The sequence below is a fragment of the Dipodomys merriami genome, unplaced genomic scaffold (genome assembly GCF_024711535.1).
Source record: "Dipodomys merriami isolate MVZ:Mamm:240054 unplaced genomic scaffold, mDipMer1.0.p SCAF_20, whole genome shotgun sequence".
Lineage (NCBI taxonomy): Eukaryota > Metazoa > Chordata > Mammalia > Rodentia > Heteromyidae > Dipodomys > Dipodomys merriami.
This window is the reverse complement of record NW_027203382.1, coordinates 17,895,523-17,913,695: the sequence shown is the minus strand read 5'-3', so window position 1 is coordinate 17,913,695 and position 18,173 is coordinate 17,895,523.

Sequence of the window (18,173 nt, the reverse complement as noted above, 5' to 3'; positions counted from 1 at the left end):
TATTCTTTGTCATTTCCTTAACGAATATATAAAAATAAAATGATTTCATCTTCTGATTTCCTACATAGAATCAGTTTTTTTTACTGGCACAAAGAAAATTACAAACTCAAAACAAGACAAAACCAAAGTAATCATAACAATGTCTAATATACATATCGAGTAATTTACCAAATGGAAAGGATGTTCTCTACATCTTAGAAAAATGTAAAACATCAAATGTTATAGTTCTGAGTGATCTTCTGTAGTTTATGTGGTAAAAAGAGAATGCCATATTTTAAATAGTAAAAATGAAGTCCAATTTAAGGGAAGGCATTTGCAAACCGCAGGTAGTAGCATGTGGATTCAGTGTTGAGATTCTTATTGTCCCACCTGTCAGCAAGGTTATGTGTCTGCATCTGGCTGGCTAGAGAATGCATGCTCCATTTCTGATTTATTTCTAGTTCTGTCTTTGATTCAATTCCGTCATATTCTAAACACTGAGCTACAAGAGAGTACTTGTACCTCAGTCATTTGCTTTTCTCTTTTTGTTTTCATTTTTACTTGCTTAGTAACAAACTTTTAGCAAAAATAAGAGCTATCAATAATGCATTTATTGTAAATTCTAAAAGATTATTTTAAACCTGCATCCTAAGAGCTCAGCTAGAAGAATGGTAAGGCACTTGGCACATAGTGTAGGGTGAGAGGATTGGGGTAAAGTCAGATTTCTGGGTTTGATTCAATCATCTTTAGTCATTTGTGTCCATTACACAACATTTTTGGGAACGGGGCACTATATCTTACTCAATTTTGTGTGCCAAGACAAACAAATAAATGAACTACAAGTAGTGGGAATTTTAGATTTGCTGACTAAACTGGAGAAATGTAAATTTTGCAGATCTGGGAAAAGTCACACTGCAGGAAGATTTTCTAGAACTTTGGCTTTATAACTACTGCAGCATCTATCTTCCTAGATCAGCAAATACAACAAGCTGGGAAGGTGGCTCAGTGGTAGAGCGCTTGCCTTGCATGCCTGAGGTCCTGGGTTTGATTTCTCAGCACCACATAAGCACAAAGAAAAAAGCCGAAAGTGGTGCTGTGGCTCAAGTGGTAGAGCACTAGCCTTGAGCTGAAGAGCTGAGGGACAGGACCCAGGTCCAGAGTTCAGGCCCAACAACCGGACCCAAAAAATAAATAAATAAATAAAAATGATCAGACTAGAAAAGGAGGCATTTGCTTCAATTAGTTATTTTAGTTTATATATTTGCTACAAATGAATGATTCTTCACATATTATATATGCAATAGAAAACTGTCTGTATTAAAGGTAAACTGCATCGAGGAATAACTGTTTCCACTAATGAAGGTTTAGAACTCTCTTGTTTCTCAAGTAATTGAGAACATTTATTGAGCTCTCACAAAAGGTGTATCACGTAACATCAACTTTTATAAAATTGAAGAGATAGTAAGGGTTTATTTTTATTTTCATGTTTCCTGAGTAAAAACATATATTATTTTTCATAAAACTGTTTCAGCTTTTGTGCATGTACTAATTTTTCTCCTTTTCCACTCTGTTTTCTTAGAAAATTTTACAGTTTTAGTTTTTATTAATGTTAAGCACAAAAAGGAGTTACATTGTTCTATGACTATAAATGCATAAATCATACTCACTTTATTATCCATGCTTGTCCACCTTGTTTTCTTTATGCATTTTTTAAATTTAATTTTCTTATCAAGGTGTTGTGTAGAAGGGTTACAGGTACATAGGTAAGATAATGAGTACATTTCTTGTTGAACATTGTTACTCCCCCCACCTTGTTTTCCTCCCGTTCACCTTATTTTCTTCTCCTTTTTTTCTTTTGCTTTTATTTGGCACATGTAATTAGATTATACTGCTTTCAACATTTCTTTCACCACTCTGTCATCATCTGTTTTTCCTTTTTTATGTACTGTTGATTATTCCCATTTTACATTCATGTCATGCTCTTAAATTTCTGGACTCTACATGAGTGATTCTACATGTGTTATTTGTCTTTCTTAACTGTCTTACTTAGTTTAATATAATGACCTCCAGAATTTGGGAAAGATTCTTTTACTCCAACATGTTCCTCCTTTTCCATAATATGTGTTCAAATGGATTTTTTTTGCAGGTCCTTAGGCTTGAACTCTGGGTCTAGGTGTTATTCCTGTGTTCCCTTTTGCTCAGGCTAGCATACTACCATTTGTGCCACATTCTTCCATCTTTTTCTGTGATTAATTGGATATAAGAGTCTCCTGTTTGGGCTGTCTTTGAACTGTAATATTCAGATCTCAGCCTCCTGAGTAGCTGGGATTACAGTCATGAGCCACCACCACCTGGTGTCAAATGATAGGATATTATTATTATCTTGCTGACCTTTATTTTTCTCTTACATCCCAAACTAACTATGGGGATTAAAATATAGTGTATAGCACCAATAGTTTCAATACTATTATGTTCTTCTATTTTAAATTTATATGGTTGAACTATAAAGTTTACAAAGCAATAAATGTTGAAGATTGCCAGGAGATATACATAAGGTTTTTAATGAAGAAAAAATAAATCAGCTAGGATCATCAAAATAATCATTGTGAGAAAATAAATATATAAATCCTTCTACTTATTTTTATTATTTTTTTTCTGTCAGTTGTGGGGCTTGAACTCTGGGCCTGCGTGATGTCCTTCATCTCTTTTGCTCAAGATGAGCACTCTACCACTTGAGCTACAGCGCCACTTCTGGTTTTTTGAGTGGTTTACTGGACATAAGTGTCTCATGTACTTTCCTGCTCAGGCTGGCTTTGAACTACGATCCTTAGATCTCAGCCTCCTGAGTTGCTAGGATTATAGGCATGAGCCACTGGTGCCCAGCTACTACTTAATTTTATTATTGCCTTTAAAGTTACCTTAAATCCCTTATGTTTGGGAATTACACAATAGGTAAGTGTATTTACAACTTTCTAGAAGTGAATAATTTTTCTTCTTTATGTTCCAGAGATAAACTGGAAACCAATTATATGCTAAAATGCTTATATGAGTTCTGAAATAACCTGCTCACTTTGAAGCCATAACAGAGAATAAATGCCATGCCATAAATGTCTATACATTATGGATATCTTAATCCCTAATCATTACTTATCAAAAGAAAGAAAAAACTTAATTATGAAATACTGAGAAATATTCTGAAGGTATGTTGAGAATATACAGATAAAGTCATAAACCAAGTTATCATTTAGAAGAAAACAATTGGCAATACTATGAGATTAACTAGCCAATTAGGTAGTCACTTTCAATTCTGGTACATAATTCATAAAACATGTTGGGGACCACAAAATTATATTCACTAATTTTCTAGTGGGTATTAAGAAACAACTAAAAATAGTATATGTAGTATGTTACATTCATTGCTTTATTTTTACTTAGGCTCTTCAGAATTTTTTACTGTAATCTCGTTCATTGTTTCTTTTTTTCTGACTTATACAATGCTTGAAAAATATCTTAATGAATTTTAGAAGGAAAAAGTAAGGAAACCAAATTATTAACAAAACTTTTAACTGTATTATTGATTAAATTGGTAGATAAATAAAAGCTAACACAATCTCTTGTTCTGATAGCACTCATAAAATTATTATCCCCAAATAATATATCAAGTAAGACCTACAAATATGAAATTCAAATTATTAATATCAGGTTTTTGTCAAATAATATTGTTTTGTCAAAAAGTAAACAGTATTTATGTTGTGAACATCAGCATCTGTGGTACAACTTCCAAAAAGCTAATGTAACAATTTTCCATCCCAAATTACACAAAGACTTCCATGTATAAAACAGCAACAATGTTTATTGTTCTCTTGGTGTGAATTGCATTATTGTGTTCATGGTTTTCCTTCATTAGAATGTGATAAAGCTGTATTATTGAAAACTCAATACTACAGTAGGCAAAAAGCAGCTACTGAAAAAAGACTGATATTAGGATATAGGTATAGATAAACATTAAGATATATATTAGAATTTTACTATTGAATATTTAAAAGACTAGAAGTGTGTTCTAAAACTCATAGAGCACTTAATATCAATATAGAATATTAAATCATTTACAAACAAGATATAGGAAACACACTTAAAATAACCACTAAGAATTATCAGAATGAATATGTGTTAGGGAGAGAGGCAACTATCAGAAAAGAATAACAATTTGGAAGTAAAACTAAAGAAAAGGTTAATATGCAAAAGAGAGAAATTCAATGATATGTTATGCATATATTAAAACATTATTAATTTGTATAATTATATACCTTAGTATTATTATGCATTAGTATATTACTAATATTATATACACATTATGCATGCATATATCATACTAAACAAAAATTTAAAAGAAGGAATAGTATGAAATAACAGTTACAAGGCAGGTTCTTACATTTAGTTTTTGCTCTTTGTAAAAGGGCAAAGGCAGCATTAACTTCAGAGATAATGCCAATATGGAACATGGGGTCAAATTGTAGCAGGGTTGAAGTTAGGATCAAAAGCAGAATATCTAGTGCCCCCAAAAGGGCATCCAGTGTCTAGTCATTTCAGAATCCAAAACAAATTAAAGAGAGAGAAGAAGGTCAAATATGCTCAAAATTTTTCTTTGGGGATTCAGTCTTGGTTGGCAGCCAAGTCTTTGTCCTTTGATGTGAACTGACTTCTATCTAAACTTGTGATAATTTTCGTTTTCTTTTGTTAGTTTTAGCATTTTCCAGCAGAATTTTTTTTTCCTATTCTTACATGGAGAAAAAGAGCAGCCTTGCTTGAATAAAGGGAAAGTCTTAACTAGATGAACTTTCTGTGTTGATACTTGATAAAAAATGGAGTTATTTCCACAGCATTTTGTGTCAGTGTTTTACTTGCAACATGGTGATTTCATTACTATTTTGCAATAGATCCTTTTTTTCTCCAATTTTTGCAAATACAAATATGAGTTTCAGATTTTGTTAGTATTACATGATAAAGCAAATTTAATTTTTGAAACTTTCATGCAATAGGTCTTTTCCCAAATTGTACTTTCATTGAGAAAAAGAATACATTAAGAATGGAAACTTTGGGAAGATTTGCCACAGATGTGTTTAATAGGAAAACTTTTTAAGGCAAATTATCTAAAACCATGTGCTGGTGGCTCACATCAGTAACCTAAGATACTATAAGGCTGAGACCTGGATGACTGAGACTCAAAGCCAGATGGAAAAGTCATTGAGATTCCAACTACAATTAGTCAATAAAATGTTAGAATGGGAGAGTTGCTCAAGTGGTTGAAACTTACCCACAAGCTAGGATGCTGAACAAGAGTTCAAGATGCTGCTATTCTGTGTCTGCTTATTTGTGCTAACAAATGTCCTGTGAAAATATAAAGAAAACAATATTTATAATCATACAATGGTCTGTCATTGTTGCTTTTCCTCCCTATGTTTAAGTATTTTTAATATAGATATAATCCACTTATTATTTCCTGATTTCTGCAAACAATATAATATAAGCATCTTCCATTATATTATAGTTTTGAGTATAGCTACAAGAAACTGATATAGATTTTATTACAAAATATTAGATTATCAAATAAGCCAAAATATTGAAGAACTAAACAGAAGCTCTAACTCTAAATATTCCAGGATTATCATTAGCATTTTGTTGTTGTCTTCAGAATTTTCCTAAATATGTAAATTAATTTAAACAAATTTACAGAAAGTTCATCTCATGCTAGAAAAATATCCCCTATACCGGGCTGGGAAGGTGGCTCAGTGGTAGAGCGCTCGCCTTGCATGCTTGAGGCCCTGGGTTCGATTCCTCAGCACCACATAAGCAGGGAAAAAAAAAACCGGAAGTGGCGCTGTGGCTCAAGTGGTAGAGAGCTAGCCTTGAGCTGAAGAGCTGAGGGACAGTGCCTAGTCCCAGAGTTCAGGCCCCACGACTGGACCAAAAAAAAAAAAAAATATCCCCTATACCCTCAGTGGCATATACTCTTAATATTCTCTACAAAGCACTCATGATTCTTCAACTGAAGCAATGCTGAGTCAATGTCCAGTAAGTAGTCTTTGTCCAATAGTAAAAAGAATAAACAATAGCCTTATCCAGAGGTAATACAATTGCTTCTTCTTTTTTCTTTGTTTTATTTTTAATTTTTTTATTGTGAAAATACCGTACAGAAGGGTTACAATTACATGGACAAGGTAATGAGTACATTTTTAAAATGAGATTAGGTTTTTATTATAATCAGATTTTCCTGGAATTTTTTTAATTTTTATTTATTTTTTATTGTAAAAATACTGTACAATTACATGGGCAAGATAATGAGTACATTTCTTATCAAGCATTGTAGCCTCCTCCTTTGTTTCCCCTTCCCATCCCTTCCCAGCCTCCCCCCGCCAGCCACCTAACCCTCCCTCACACCAAAGTTGCAACAATGAGAAGTACAAGTTGTCATGTCGAAAATGAGTACATTTTTTATCAAGCATCGTTGCCTCCTCCTTTGTTTCCCCTTCCCATCCCATCCCATCTCCCTCCCCCACCACCCCCTTTTTCCCGCCCTGCCTGGCCAAAGTTGTAAAGTTCATTTTTCAACCTTACGACTTGTACATCTCATTGTTGCAATGGGTCCACTTGTATCCCTATTTAAACGGTTTGCTCTTGCCCTTCCCCTCCACAAATTATACCCACATCAAATACAATGAAAGCAGGTGTTATAGCATGGGGGTGGAACAAAGCAACAAAGAAATCATCTTATAGGGCTGCGAAGGTGGCTCAGTGGTACAGCACTTGCCTTGCATGCATGAGGCCCTGGGTTCGATTCCTCAGCACTACATAAGCAGAAAAAAATGCCAGAAGTGGCACTATGCTCAAGTGGTAGAGCACTAACTTTGAGCTAAAGAGCTGAGGGATAGCGCCCAGGCCCAGAATTCAGATCCACGACCCCCCCTCCAAATAAATAAATAATTTGAAAACGAAATCATAAATATGTTAGAAACAATCGCAAGAAAGAGAAAAAAACATTTGAATACTTATCTTGGGGTTCATTTCACCTAACATCAACTTATCTGACCTTTTTTGCTTGTCTCAGACATATACTAGTTATTGCAAATGAGGGAAGCCATGGGACCTATGTTTCTTTGGGCCTGGCTTACTTCACTTAATATAATTTTTCCAAGTCTTTCCATTTCCTGACAAATAGGGCAGTGCCATTCTTCCTGCTTGTTGTTCTTGGGGCTTGATTGAACTCAGGGTACTTTCCCTGGCTTTTGGGCTGAATGCTAGCACCACTTGAGCCAAAGCTCCATTTCTGGCTTTTTGCTGGTTAATTAGAGATGAGTGTCAGAGCTTGTTTACTTGGGCTAGCTTCCAACGATGATCAATAGATCTCATTCTCTTGAGAATCTACAAAAAAGGGCATGTACCATGGACACCGGCAGATTGCTTTTTACACAGTAGTTGCATGTAGAAATAAATATGGAAACTGAAAAAACTGCTTTCATTTCCCTCATGCTTATTTAAATTTCATAGATATTTAAAACAAATTTTAACTATATAAACATTGAGAAGCACATGATTGGTCAAAGTGTAGGCTATCAAGCATGAGGATTGTGTCAGGAAACAAGCATAGTTACCAAGACCTGATAGAATTTAAAATGGGTTGCAGAACAGGGAATGATGAGCATGCCCGATGCCCTTCCCATCTTAAAGTGACTGCATTGTTAGTTTCTCTAGTTGGTGCCATCAATCTCTCAGTTTTAAGCTTCTGTTCAAGAAGAGAGGGACATTAGGAACCTGGATGGAGATATTTCTTGAAAGACTTTGAGAACTGCACAGTTTAGTGGGTGGATTTTGGAATCCATGGAATATGTTGTTTAGATCTATGTAGTAGGGCTCCCAGATGATTGCCAATACCAGCTCCCATCATTCTAGATCCAACATGAGGTTTGTATTACAGTTATTTTTTAATATGTTTTTATTGTAAAAATACTGTATAAAAGGGTTACTGTTACATGAGTAAGGTAATGAGTACATTTCTTATTGAGAATCCTGCATGCAAAGCAAGCACTCTACTACTGAGCCATCTTCTCAGCTACAGTCTCATTTCTTGAGAGTCATTTTTAATCATTCTTGAACATGGCAGGTTATTAAGAGTATGCCATTCTTGAAGGCCCTAGAATTCCATAATGGGTCCCACAATTATCCTAAAACTTAGAATTGCACTTCACTTTGAATTGCTAGCTTTTGAATTCCTCTTTTTTCTCCCCCCCCCAAGTAGCAGATCTGCTTTGTGTTCTAAATATTTTTCTTATTTACTCCTTTCATCTCCCTTTCAAAGAAAGCCCTATACTGTATTTATTGTATGCCTAATTTTAACTTCCTACACACTTCTTAAAATGTATTTTTTGAGGTCCAGAGGATTTGCTGCGCAAACTTTCCTACTTCATTTAATGTGCACATTACATATTTTGTTTAAATTTTCTTTTCATTCTATATTTCCTATCCCAATATTTCTATTAGTCCTTTATGGGTTTTAATTGATGTGGTTGTTTAAAAATGAACCTATACAATATTTTAAAGAGATAAAGCCTGCTTTTCTTCCTCTTGCTGTGAGCTAGGTTTTATCAAGACGATCCCACAAAGAAAATGAGGCAGCAATAATGAGGCAGCAATAGTAATTAACTTTACCAACAGCTAGCTAGAAAGTCACTAAGGGTTCCAGCATGTGTGTGTGTGTATGTGTGTGTGTGTGTGTGTGTGTGTGTGTGTGTGTGTGTGTGTGTGTGTGTGTGTGTGTGTGTGTGCCCTTCACTGGCAGATCTTTTTTCCTAGGTCACCCTTCAGATGGTGCAGGTATCTCCACAGTATTTCCAAGAGACATTATAATGCTTAACTGTCCAATTATGCCATTTGACACATTCAAATCTAAGAAATAAAATGAACTGTTACATAGAGCTCCCCTATGACCCAGCAATCCCAGTTCTGAGCCTTTACCCAAATGACCACAAACAAGGCCAACTAAAGCTACGAGCACAACTGTTTATCACAGTATTATTCACCATAGCTAAGATATGGAATGAACCCAGATGCCCCTCAGTAGATGAAGAGCAAGAAAAATGTGGTACATGTATATATTGAATTCTAAGCCTCCAACAGAAAGCATGACACCGCCCCATATGTAGGAAATGGAAAAAATAATATTAAGTGAAGTAAACCAGACCTAGAGAAACATAGGTCCCATGGTTTCTTTCATTTGCAATTATTAGGATAATCTTATCAGATAAGCAGAAAAGCTCTAAAGCTATGTGCATATGACCATATAAGATAATGTTAAGTGAAATGAACTCCAAGATATGGACAATATAGGTTTTTCTTTGTTGTTTTTTATTTTATTTTTCTTGTAAAGATCCTGTACAGAGTGTTATTTTTAAGTATTATATGATTTTTTTGTTTCTTTTGTATGTTCCTCCTCCTAAGGTATATCCCTGTTGTCATTGTATTTGATTTTGGTACCTTTCATCTTGTATATACATTTATATAATTTGGGGAGGAGAAAGGGGATATCAAAATGCTGAAACAAAGACACAGGATGACACATTGCAACAATGAAACTCATAAGACACTGTGTTGGAAATGGTCTTTACAATTTTGGGAGGAGGAAGAGAGGGGGTGGGGAAGGAAAGGGGTTATAGGAGATAAATAAAGGAGGAGGTAACAGTGCTCCACAAGAAATGTACTCATTACTCATGTAACTGTAACTCTGTACAGCGTCTTTCAATAAAATGATTTAAAAATATGAAATCTTGGTTATTTAAAAGGTATTAAGTTATATAAAATATTTTCTGTAGAAACTAATTTTGTACATGTGGTTATGGAGTATTTATGTGTATATTATATAAAAGAAATATTTGAGGGGTTGGGAAGGTGGCTCAGTGGTAAAGCGCTGGCCTTGCATGCATGAGGCCCTGGTTTCGATTCCTTAGCACCACATAAGCAAAAAGAAAAAAGCCGGAAGTGGTGCTGTGGCTCAAGTGGTAGAGCGCTAGCCTTGAGCTGAAGAGCTGAGGGACAGTGCCCAGGCCCAGAGTTCAGGCTCCACGACTGGACCCCCCCAAAAAAAGAAATATTTGAAAAGCATGAAGTAGGGCTGGGAAGGTGGCTTAGAGGTAGAGTGCTTGCCTTGCATGCATGAGACCCTGGGTTCGATTCCTCAGCACCACATAAGGAGAAAAAGCCAGAAGTGGCGCTGTAGCTCAAGTGGTAGAGTTCTAGCCTTGAGCTGAACAGCTGAAGGTCAGCACCCTGGCACAGTTCAGGCCCCACAAGTGGCAAAAAAAAGGGAAAACCATGAAGTATTTTTGTATATATGTATATATATATATATATATATATATATATATCATACACTATATAATATTGTATTATTTAAATGCCATAATATGTTTAAGTACTTTTTTGTGTGAAATTAAAGGTATTTCCTGTTTATAATTATCTACTACCTATTTTTAAACAGTAAATATTAGATGATAAGCACTGGTTAAAAATGCAAAGCATCTAGTCACTTATATCTTACACTGTTAAATATTTCAGAAACATACTCATTCTGCAGTTATAATTAGACTGAAAGACAGATGGTCAATTTTAAAACAATGTGTTTATAAACCCTGTGTATGTTGCCAAGTTGTTTCTCACCATCACACATGTCTATAAATTACATGCTCCGTTGAGACAGGATCATTGAAATTGGAGGGTGAGAAGACAGAAAAATAAAGAACTCCGGTATCTATAGATGCAATATACATTTAGTTTCAAAGCAGATATCTAAAAATGCCAAAGCCAGTATTGCAAAGAGTTTTTGTTTAATCAAAGTTACAGTTGATAAAACTTTTTAAGAAGTCTGACTATTCATTGTTTTTCTACAAAGTAGTAAAAGTTGAACCAATAGTTTGTATATCTATATTATTGTATATTTTCATATTATGTGTGACTGTTTTACCTGAAGACAGATATTCTCACAAATACATTTAAGCATAATGAAGATAAATGTAAGGGCTCATAGCAATTAAACATTCATTACACAGCGAAGACCAGTGACAACTAGAGTTCCATTGCAATTAATTTACTTTTTCATGCATATTTTGTAAATGCATGTCGGCTTCTTTTTGTTTTTGATTCATAATATTCATTAAGGTTGAATAAAACAATTGATTACCACCAATAACCTCAATTATTGTTTCCTAAATATCAGTTCTCTATTCATGTGCCATTCTATATAATCCTCAGGGAAACAGGTCAATCTGATTTGAGAGGATCTTTTAATCTCTAATGATTCACATTTTTTAGTCCAAAATTGCTGATTCACTTTTTTCAATTTAAAATTTATTGTGAAGTTGATATATAGAGGGGTTACAGTTACATGTCAGGAAATGATACAATTCTTTATGAAAAATGTACCCCATCCCTCATTATCTGCCACTTTTTCCCCTCCCAACCCCTTTCCCTCCAAATTGTAAATTTCATTTCCAACATAGTGTCTAGTTCACTGCTGAACTGGTTCACCTTTTGTCCATCATTTCTGTGATTCCCCTTCCCCTCCTCAAATCAGATAAACTTATATACAAGACAAAGGGTATAAAAATAAAAAACAGTGACAAAATGAAATAAACAAAAGGGAAAAAAAGAAAGAAAAAATAAATAGCTGCAAACAGCACACTAAAAAAACCCTCTTGTTTCCATTTCTTGGTGTTCATTTCAGTAAGCATCATTTTATATGGTTATATACTCATAGCTATTGAACCATTGTTATCCTTCCTTAATAATATCCTCCTTTGTTCTCACTGTGTGAATGCTTACAGTGCTAAGATATGAAACCAACCCACATGCCCCTCAGTGGATGAATCAATCAAGAAAACATGGTATATATACACATGAAATTCGGTGCTTCCATCAAAAAGAATGGCATTGCCCCATTCATGAAAAATGGAAAGACTTGGAAAAAATTTTATTAGGCAAAGTAAGACAGACCCAAAGAAACAGAGGCCACATGGTTTTCCTCACTGTGATAACTAGAATATGTCTATAAATCCACAAGTTAGTCCAATGGATAGTAAAAAACAAATAAAATACTTGGACATGATTAATTAAACATCACTGTAAGCATTTACCCAGTGAAAGATTCACTTTCTAAGTTTCAGTTTATATGGAAATCTCAACTTAGGTTGGATCACAAACACCACCTAATTCAATCAGCTGTGATGGCATAATACTCAAAATTATTTCCTCCTGAAACAATGTAGACAGTGATTAACAAGGGCCTTTTCTTGAAATAAAATGGTGTGTGCTGAGATACTGGGAAAATATTAAAACCAAGAAGAAAATATGGACAAATTAATATTCCCCATATTTGGAAAAATAATAGTAGTATCTGTTCTAGTTTTCATTTTTTTAAGTTTTAAGTTGTGACAAGGGATTTCAATTCCTGTCAGTTTGTGAGTACAAAGCATCTTGACCAAAGCCACCTCTTTTCATTGTTCTTTCCCATATCTCCTTAACATTTCCATCCTCTCAAATTACCTGCTTCCATTTTATGTATGTATAGTGAATAAAATGATCAAATTTACCTACCCTTCCTATCTTCATTTCTCCTTTGTCACCTCTCCCCCCAAAACTGGTATTTATTTTCAATGGATAGTGGAAACTATTCATGAACAGTACTACAGGAAAACAACACTAAGGAATTATAGGAATTACTAAAGCTGTTCATTGGCCACTGATTTTATTTTAAAAGAAGCTTTCTTGCTTCATATTCATATTTTCAAATTAGAATATATTCTCTGCATTGACTCAACTTTAAAGTACATTTTAAAGTTGAAATAAATCATTCTATACAATAAAAACCTGTTTGAGTCCTATATTTCTTGCTAGGCAGAGTGCTTGCAAGGGGAGTTAAGGTAAATTTATAGCTTGATAGAAAGTTTTAGTAAAGTTTGGTGCACCAGTGGAGTAAAGCACCTTACTGTTTAAATATCCACCTACATCAATAACTACTCCAATATGATTTCCTAAATTGGTAAGTTTTGTGCCAAAATGACATATGCCTTTCCATTATTTTTCATAGTACCCAAGTGTATATATTATTAAAAGTTCTGTCCAGATTAGGATTTGATTTTGATCATAAATGGAAAAGAAACTGCTGTTTGATAAAGTTGGATATTGCATGGAAATTTTAAAATATAATTAACCTACACAAAGGTTACTATTTTGAAAGGCAGAAGATTTTTAAAATTCTGCATGAATTGAAGATAGACCAACATTGGAAGAGAATTAATCCAATTTTTAACTAAAAAAATCAGTAAGATGAAAGTAAGTCTTTCAAACTAAAATTCATCAACAATATCCTTATATTTTGGCATGCTCTATTTAGTATAAGCTAGTCACTTCATCCAGAACTCATTCAAAATGGGGAAACCACAAAGGAACCAACTTTACACTCGTAGCTATTTACCATCATCCTGACTACTTGGGAGAATTAATTATTTAATGATTGTGTTCAACGAATTGATCATCAATGAATTTTAGATTTCAGAAAAGTGGCTAAAACATTTCAATTGTGTTTCTATCGAATAAAAATAATCTATGACACATAATAAATTATCAAGAACAGAATGCTAACATTGATTCAAAATTGTTAGCTATTCAGGCACTGCTAAAACTAGGAAAGCTGTCTGTCTATAATTTAACAAGTATCAACTTCCATATTTTAATAGTACAAATCAGTGTGTGTAAGTTAAGGTTGAAATCCAGAAAGGGACCGGATTAATAATGATTAATAATAATCCCTTTGGCTTATACTATTTGCTGGGTGGTGAACTAGGTGTAGAGAATCAAAGGAGAAGTGATTGTAAGAGAGGGTTAGATGTAGCCTTTTGTGTGGTATCTCTGGGCCTATTTTATACTTACTTTTGTCCTGTTTTGTAACTACACAATTTCTCTTTATTGTTATTAGTATTTTTTAGTTGTCAAATAAAATTGTACATATGTATCACCTCAAAAAAATTGTTAGCTAAAACAAAAACCCTACCCAAATGTAACTTAATTTTATTTCTAATCTTCTCCTCTCTCGGTATCTTTCAAGGATACCATATTGCATTCACTGTCTTTTTCTCTAATCTTTTTAACAATACCATAGTTTTTAAGACATGATACCTTTGCCTTATTGTCATTAGCTCATATTAACTTACAAAATAATTTGTTTCAAAATGAAATTTTCATACAAATGCTTAGCTTCTCATCACACTTTCTTGTCCCAACTTAGCTCTCTTATTTTCTATGGGTCTTCTTTTCCATAATAGTCTTCCAATCTATTTTACTGTCTTTTTAAAATATAAATAATGCATATAACATAATACATGCCATATTTCTCTCTTTGAGAATGGCTTATCTAAATTGTCATGATGATTTCTAGTTCCACTTTTATAAAAATTACAAATTTTGTCTTTTTTTGACTGAATAACTTTTCTGTACATATGCCAGTAATTCTTTATACTCATCAATCTATCACCTTTTTCTCTTGTCTATCTGTTTTATTTTCTGTATCTTTTTAGCCATTAGTGAATACATAGGCACCTCCATAATTTGCCGATTGTATATATTGTCACAATAAAAGTAGGTGTGTAGGTATTTCTACTAGTTGCTGATTTAAATTCCTTCCAACATTTTCCACTTAGTATACCTAAGTCATGTGTTGGTTCTCTTTTTAATTTTATTTAGATCTTGTCATATAGTGCTGCACTGTTTTGCATTCTTAGCAATAACATAAAAAAGTTAATTTCTGCCAAATTCTTGCCAGCATTTATCATTTGTTTTTTTGATGATAGCCATTGTGACTGGGGTGAGATAGAATGTCAATGTGCTTTTAATTTGCATTTTTTCCTCATGAGTAATGATGTTGAACATTTTTCATGTATTAATTGTCCATCTGTACTTTTTTTGAGAACTGTCTGTTCGGTTCATTTGCCCATTTATTGACTGGCTTGTTTGTTCTAATGGTGTTTAGTTTTTTGAGCTTTTTCTAATATTCTGGATATTAGTTCCCTGTTGGATAAATAGCTGCCATTTCCCCCCTCTCATTGTGAGTTGTCTCTTCACTCTGATAATTGCTTACTATGATGTGAAGAAACATTTTTAATTTAATGCAGTTTCATATGTCAAATATTGCTATCATTAGCTTAGCTATTTGGAGACTTATTCAGAAATTCATTGCTTATGTCTGTACCTGAGGTGATTTCCCTTAATAGTTTCAAATGTAAGATTTTATATTAAGGTCTTTGAACTATTTTGTACAATTTATGTACTAGGCAAGAGATGAAGATTTAATCTTCTACATGTGGATATGTAGTATTTATAGCATCATTTGTTGAAAAGGCTGTGTTCTCTATACCAACTGTTTTTTGGTAACTTTATCAAAGCTCAGATGGCCATATTTATGTAGGTTTTCTATTATATTCCAGTGGTTTTTGTGTTGGAATTCTCCCACAGTGCTTTGTATCCAAAGATTCATGTGTCATCATGTATGCTATTTCCAATTCTGTATAAAAATCAATATTGCAAAGAATGTTTTTGTAGGCTGGAGTTTTGGGGTTTTCATAGGTAGATTCCAGAAGTTTGCTTTAAGAAAACCAAATACAATGCACCAGTCTTGGTCAACTTTCTGTCCAGAAAAGTTCTTCTACTTATGTTCCTACCAGCAATGAGCGAGCATGTTATGTCAGAGTCAATTGAAACTAATTTTTAATATGGGAAATAATTACTCAGTGTTGCATGATTTACATTGCAGTATGGTGAACCTGAAATTTTAATATATCTGAGAACACTCTTATGTGAATTTTCTATTCTATCTCTTTCATTCATACATATATACATAAGTTTAGCATATATACTTAGCAATCATACTAAAACATTCATTTTTCATATGCATGCTGATTTATTAGAAATAAACACAAAATATACATAGTTGAATGGCTTTGAAACATTTTTTTAAAATGATGGTATTGTTAATAAATAATATGGTATGTAAGAATTTAATTAACTTCAACTAAATAACGTACTGTATACTATTTAAGTATTTGGCTGAGTTAACAATAATATAATTAACATACTACCTCTAAAATTTGTCTAAATATTTTTGACAAAATAATCTAGACACAAACACACAAGATAAAATGTACATGAAAATGGACAAAATATATAATTATCACAACTCAGCAAGAGGAATTTCATTTTACAGAAGAAAATATGTTCAACATGTTCAAGGTAATCACCACTTTTGTAGCTAAAAATGATAAAAAGATCCAGGAGTGGGTGGCTTATGCCTGTAATCTTAGCTACTCAGGAGGCTGACATCTAAGGATCATGGCTCAAAGCCAGCCTGGGCAGAAAATTAACTATTTCAAAACTGTAACTGGTGCTATAGCTCAAGTGCTAGGCTTAAACACAAAGAGGCTCAAGGCCAGAACCCAGGCTATGAGTTCAAGCCCCATGACTGACAAAAAAAAAGAGAGAAAATGTGGCTATTAAAAGATTGTCTTTCCCCAACATCATCACTATACGGAACTTTCTACTATCTTTGTTGGTGACAATTATATCTTTAAGAGACATCATTTTTAAAATAATATAATTTTGTATTATATATCATTGACATTACTTTTTAAGTGGAATTTTCACATTTTTATTGATTAGGTTTTATTAATTTTGTATTGTTTATAGTTTCACAATAGGCATGGGTGTGAAGGTGTCTCTACTGTCTGATCAGTTTGATTCTTTGTGATATATATCCAAGAGTAGTATAGCAATTCATTATCTTTTTTTATTGTGTTTCAAGGAACAACCATACTGATTTCTATAGTACATACACTAATTTATATTCCTGGAAACAGTGTATTCTATCCCCTGCATCTTAATCAGCACTTGCTGATGTTGATTTTATCGGTGATTATAATTGTGATTAGGATGAAATTAAATCTCAGGATCTTTTTGATTGTATTTCCTTGATGGCTAATTCTGTTAAATCACTATAATATGCACTAGTTTTTTTTTAACTATTTGTATTATTCTTTTGAGAGTTAACTATTCAGATAATTTGCTTATTTATTAATTGAATTATTTGTTTTTTATTTATTTTTTGAGATCATTATACATTCTGGATGTTATTCTTCATATCTTGAATAGCTGACAAAGATTTTCTCCCATGAGGTTTGATGTCTATTAACTCTGAAATTTATCTTTCGATATGCAAATATTTTATTCAATACAATTGCATTTGCCAGTAGTTACTATTATTCTGAGACATTGTAGTACTAATCCAAAATTCATTATGTATATCTATACTTAAATATTTTTTCTTATGTTTGAATGTAGTTATTTTGAATGTTAAGCATTTGCATTAGAATGTTTATAACTAGGCATTGATGGCTCATGAACACAAGAGGTTTTTCTTTGTTGTTGTTGTTTATAATGTACTATGCAATTTTTTTTGTTTCTTTTGTATGTTTTCCCCCTATGGTATATCTCTGTTGTCATTGTATTTGATTTTGGTACCTTTCCTCTTGTATATACATTTATCTAATTTGGGGAGGAGAAAGGGAATATCAAAATGCTGAAACAAAGACACAGTATGACCCATTGCAACAATGAGATTCACAAAACACTATGTTGGAAATGAACTTTACATCTTCGCGGTGGGGGAACAGAAAGGAGTGGGGGAGGTGTGGGAGGGAAGGGATAGTAGGATAAAAACAAAGGAGGGAGTAACAATGCAATAATGCTCCACAAGATACGTACTCATTTCTTTACTCAAGTAACTGTAATCCCAACCCAAACCTGTAATCCTAGCTACTCAATAGTCTGAGATCTGAAGATCACAATTGGAAGGCAGCTAAGGCAGAAAAGTGGATGAAACTCATCTTGAACTGACCACCAAAAACCTGGAAGGGGAACTGTGGCTCAAGTGGTAGAGCAGTAGTCCTGAGCCAAAGAGGTGAACGACTTTTTCTATAAAAAATTTAGGGGAATTCTATGCTTCCCTCAGAAAGAATGGCATTGCCCAATTCATAAGGAAATGGGAAAACTTGAAAAAAAATCATATTGAGTGAAGTAAGCCAGACCCAAAGAAACATAGGTCC